This window comes from Polyodon spathula, chromosome 4, assembly GCF_017654505.1.
Source record: "Polyodon spathula isolate WHYD16114869_AA chromosome 4, ASM1765450v1, whole genome shotgun sequence".
In the NCBI taxonomy this organism is placed as follows: Eukaryota; Metazoa; Chordata; class Actinopteri; order Acipenseriformes; family Polyodontidae; genus Polyodon; species Polyodon spathula.
In genome coordinates, this window is record NC_054537.1 from 20,102,998 (window position 1) to 20,108,997 (window position 6,000).

Genomic DNA, 6,000 nt, shown 5'->3' on the forward strand with positions numbered 1-6,000 from the left:
CCTCCAACCCACGGGAGCGCCAGAGCCAATGCATCGCTCCCTCCGGAATCCCCAGCGAAGAACGATGCGAACATGCGCTCTCTTGACTATATAACTCACACTTAACATCACACGGCCCAGCTTTTAACAAGTAAGCCATCTGATTTTTTTTTTTTTAAACACCAGTTACTGGAATGCTAAAAACAAGTGCTGACAAAACCATGCCCTGAAGTTACAGATATCAAATTACAAGATACACATACAAAGTTAAAACTCATAAATGGCATAAATAAATATTTTTGATGGGAAATTATGCATTTATTGAAGTTCAATACATGAACAGTCAAAATATATACACTAGGGGAGTTTATGTATCCACCAATAGACTGCCAATGCAATATATTTTGTTGAGTGTGTTTATTAGAACAGGTTGTATTGGAGGCTGGCAGCAGGATTTGCTGCTGCCGTCTGTCCCAGCAGAGCTGTATTTTTCCACTCTGCAGGCTTGCTTCTCCACTCTGCACAAGTGAGAAAAGCACCCTGGAGACCGCAGGGCTCATCTGCTCACAGAACCAGGCCACATGGTTTTGAAGACTGGGATATCATTTTTTTGATGCACAAACCAGCTCTTTTTTTTTTTTTTTTTTTATCTAGCTCAGCAAATGGACCAAATTGTCAAAGCCTTATGTCTAGTATATATATATTAAAAAAAGCGGACCAACTATGTGGCAGATTGTTAATACAAAAATAAACATTACAAAGAGCGATACATCACTGTGAAGGAGTTAAAGATGAGCTTAAGATACCAACAATGAAAAACACCAAGACAGACTATCAAACATGCAAAAACATGAGCCACTATGCTAGTACAATATCTACAGATCAAATGAAAAAGGTCAGCAAACAACAAGCTCATATAAGGATAATATGGTGATAATGACATTCCCTAAGTCATAACAAATTTGACAAATGACTAAATTGTCTTTAGTTCCATCTCACTGCGCGCAAAGCATTGTGGTTTATACAGAGAGCTTGGCTGAATGTTTTCTATGGCGAGTCAATGGAGGAGTAAGAAATTGTGTTGGTTTTCTCCATGTTAAAAAAAATACATCAAACTTTTGAAGTAGATTTCATATTTTCCCAAGATCTTTTAAAGAAATCGGCAACATTAACAAATTATGACAATTCATAATAATTATAAACCATGCTTCTTTCTGAGCACTGTCCTGTTCCACAGCACATGCTTAGTAAATACAGTTATGGCTGATCGCAGATGTCATTGATGATAATATCTATTGACAGCTTTTGGAAGCAGGTAACAGGAAATTTAAAAGCTAATGATTTCCATTACATGAGAGCAGATGTTAAAACGTCATGCTGATTTGAACTTGGTTTTCTCCAAGATAAGCACTAACTAAGACGTAGCATTACAGCAAAGTAATGTGATCCATCTGCATCTCCATCTATTTGCATTTCTTTCCATCTGATGATGTTGATATCCTTCTGCCTGGTGTTGATGGCTGAAGTGTAATGCTGGCTCCAGGGATCAGCTTATTTTGCCTCCCCTGTGCATCAGCACACACAACGGCTGCGATGCTGGCTCCAGGGATCAACCACGGTGTGGTCTCCCCAGTGCCTCAGCATGACAACCGTCTGGATTGAGCTATATGGAGCGCCATTTGTGCCAAAACTATCCAGCCGTTAATTTGTCAATCTGTTTGTCAATTTGTTTGTAAATTTGTTTGTTGTTGAACATTTTATTTAGATAAAAATGAATTTTTGGTCTTAGAATACAACCCACAAAATAGGTTAAAGATTAAGTCAGATTTTGGTTAAATTCCTTCTTAGACAGTAATTTGACAAAGATCATTCTGGTCACTTTGTCCTTGCCAAGACAAGGTTGACCTCCAAGACATTTTAAATAAGTGATGACCTCTCCGTTGATGTACAGTTCTAACATGAAAGGCATTTGCCATTTAAGGTGGATCATTGTTTTATGTTAAACATCTTTTCAAACTAGAACTTTTTCAGGTTTTTTTAGGAAATTACAGTTGATTTTATGAGGGTTAGAAAAACTGACTACTTCAAACATAAACTGGATTGAACCAGATGCTTTGAAGCTAGGGTCAAGACAAATGGGCAATCAACCAAGTGATAAGAGAGCTGTCTCTTTTTCTGATTGGTTTAAGGAAAAATCATGATGTCATTGAGAGACTGCATTTAAACTGAGAATACTGAAATGTTCTTGAATTGCTCTGATCCATGCTTGGAAAGAGGATGCCTGCAAACTGTTGTCACCCTGTAACCTTTAAGATGTCTGGTTGTAACTTTGCAACTCAGAACTTCTATCTTCAATAGACTATACTTATCTGAAAGCCAAAAGATTAAGCATGCAACTTCTTTTTTCCTTTTTTTCTTGCATGCTCTTAAATTCAACATTTGTCAATAAATGAATTGGTCAATTTGTCCATTCATACAGTAATTCATAAACGTATTTGTAATTCATCTAATAATTCATTAATACGAAAGTCTGTACGGACCTGCAAATTTCTAATCAACCAGACAAACTTCCAACTGTCAATCTCGCACTGTGCCGAAAACACCACAATCTTTCTAGCCAATGGGAGCACACACTAATACTTTAATCAATGAAAATCCAGCCTCACTTAAAACTGCTTCAGGCAATAATATTTAGAAGGGCGTTTCAAAAGATATTCTATTTAACAAGATACTCGACTCCACTGATTTTCAATGGAGACTTCCATCTCACTGTGTGCAAACCATTGTGGTATATAAAGAGTCAGGCAAAAAAGATTCTATGGAGAGTTAATGGATGAACATCACCTTTTTATTTTTTTTAACTACTTTGACCAAGTAGCTACCAGTAGTTTGTTTATTGTACTATATTGCTGTGTCTTGATAATATTTAATGTTGTAGTGTTATGGATTTCTAAAGTAACTGGTGTTACCAGACTGTTAAATGATTTCATGAATATGCTTATTATTGTTTTATTTAAAAAATATTGTAGTGATCTCGTTTAAAACAGACAGGCGCATCACACAGGGCGAGGCAATCCATAAACAGGCGGAGGGCTGGTGCGAACCCGGGACCTCTGAAATTAGAGCATAGCACCGATACAGCTGTACAGGAGGGTATATCGGGGTCATGTCTTCGTGTGTGATTATGTCACCTACCAGCCTTGCTGCTGCCTTCCCCAATGCACGCTACAATATATTGCAATGTGTGTGTAAAATTAATGCAATAAAAGTATTGCATTTTTCTCAACATGTATTACTGTACTACTGTATTTATTTTTGCAAAACTTACAAATTGCATATATGATGAGATAGTGGCACAAATACATGAGGTGGGGGTCACTGTATGATCTGAATATTCATAATCTGTCATTATTCTATTAAGCACTCATATTTCATAGTTTATAAACAAAATAATGTATCAATTAAACTACAAAAATTAAATAAAAAAAAATATAACTTTAACTTCACTTTTCACATAAAATACCGTATGTCATTTCTTACTTAATTGTAATAACCTATGTGTGTGTGTGTGTGTGTGTGTGTGTGTGTGTGTGTATATATATATATATATATATATATATATATATATATATATATACACAGTGCCTTGCAAAAGTATTCAGACCCCTCCTATGGTGTCCCATTTTGTGAAATTTCAATATGATGCATACACATTTTTTTTAAACTTATTATTTTATTCAAAACTTGAATGCCCAAACTGAAGACTTCTAAGGGTAAGATTAGTTTTTTCCGACATTTACTGTAACTTAAGGGGAAAAAAATGAAATATGTTGATTGTATAAGTATTCAGACCCGTCAGCTCATTATTTGGTGGAAACACCTTTGGCAGCAATTACAGCCGCAAGTCTTTTTGGGTAAGTCTCTACCAACTTTGCACACTGTGCAATTTGTGCCCATTCTTCTTGGCAGATTTGCTCAAGCTCTCTCAAGTTGATTGGATCACTTATGGACAGCAGTTTTCAAGTCTTTCCACAAATTCTCAATAGGATTCATGTCATGACTTTGACTGGGCCACTCAAGGACATTCATTTGCTTATTCTTAAGCCACTCCAGTGTAGCTTTGGCCTTGTGCTTTGGATCATTGTCCTGCTGAACGGTGACTTTTTGCCCCAGTTTTAAGTCTTTAGCAGACTGAAACAGGATTTCCTCTAGTATTTGCCTGTACTTTGGTCCATCCATTTTTCCTTCAATCCTAACAAGCTTTCCAGTCCCTGCTGAGGAGAAGCATCCCCATAGCATGATGCTGCCACCACCATGCTTGACTGTAAGAATGTTGTTGACTGGGAGATGTGCATTGTTGGGTCTACACCAAACGTAACGCTTAGCATTTAGACCAAAAAGTTCTAATTTGGTCTCATCTGACCACAACGCCTTTTGTCAAATTTTTGCAAGATCACTCAGGTGCTTTGTTGCAAACTCCATGTGGGCTTTGAGGTGGCTTATTTTTAGTAATGGCTTCCTTCCTGCCACCCTGACATACAGGCTGCTTTTGTGAAGTGTTCTGAATATTGTTGACTGATGCACATTTTCTCCCATCTCAGCCATTTCAAAGTTGTCATTGGCCTCACAGTGGCATCCCTCACCAGTAGTGGATGGGGCTCCTATTGGTCTCACTCAGCCATTAAAAGGTTTTTTCTGCTTTTTCTGGAGAAAAAACAACTAGAGACCTGTGCTTTACATCTTTTTAATGATGTTGGACAGGGTCCAACATTGGACGGCAAGGAGTTAAAATATACGTGTTTATTGTTTTGTGTTCTGTTTTGTTTTGGCCCTTGTGCCGTTTGTTTTCATTGTTTTAAAGTCTGTTTATTTTGTTTAATAAAAAAAAATCCTGAGCAGAGCCATAGCAGTTCAGTTTCACCCCATATCCAGCATCCGTGCATTTACTTCCTGGTTCTGATGTCACCGCTCAAGCCATCGTTGTCACAAGGATAGTCTATTATAAATTACTGTTCTAGTATATACAAATAATGGAAAAAAGGACACTAAAACATTGGCATTAATGAGCAACTTGGTACTGGTGTATCACAGGTCTCTTAACTAATGTTACCACTAATATGTACCTACTTCAGCGTTTAACCTTTGCGATCCTATGTCGGACCAGGTCCAACATTACAATTTTCCCTTTCCAGTCCGATGTCGGACCCTGTCCGACATCATCAAAAAAACGTAAAACACAGGTCTCTAGTCATTTTTTCTCAGGAAAAAAAACGAGAAAGGAGTTTGGGGAGCTTGGTGATAAAACGAGTGATCAGGAAAGGATTTATCAGTATGCACGACTATGAAGAGGTATGTGATAAATACAGCGAACACAGGGTGTGGCTTGATTGGAGATGCAGTACTGATGTCGTTTTTTGATGCAATCTGTTTTACTCTGAAAAAAAAAATTTAAAAAGCGTGTGTAGAATAAACTACTATGGACTACTACTATGGACCTGACACGCCTGACAAGCGCTGAATAAATGGACTGTGAAGGGTTAAAAGCAACCGTGAATTGGCTGGTTGTGCATATCCGTACCTGGGGTCATATTACAGAACAATTCACTGACTTGCTTTCCTATCTTCCTTTCATTGTTAGGATTCTTCCTATCTTGGTATTGCAGAAGCCATTCCTAAGTCCAGGTGGTGATACCTTCCTAAGGGCTCCATTCTATCCTAACTTAAGTGAGGAATTCCTATCTATAGGTTTAAAATCTTATCGAATGTTAACAGTTATCTACTAACAGCTGATCGAGTCTGAATCCAAGGACAATGTTGACAGCTTGCGCATAACCTTATAAACATTGTCATTATTTTTGCCCAGGGCTGTGTTGTCCTCTGACTCTGTAGCTCTGGGTGGCTGCATGTTGAGTCTGCAGTGTGTAAAAAAAGTGGAGGGCTAACGAGTCAGCGCAGGTGTGGTAGTGGTGAGCTGAGCTAAAACAAATACAAATAATTGGGCACTAATAAATTGGTGAGAAA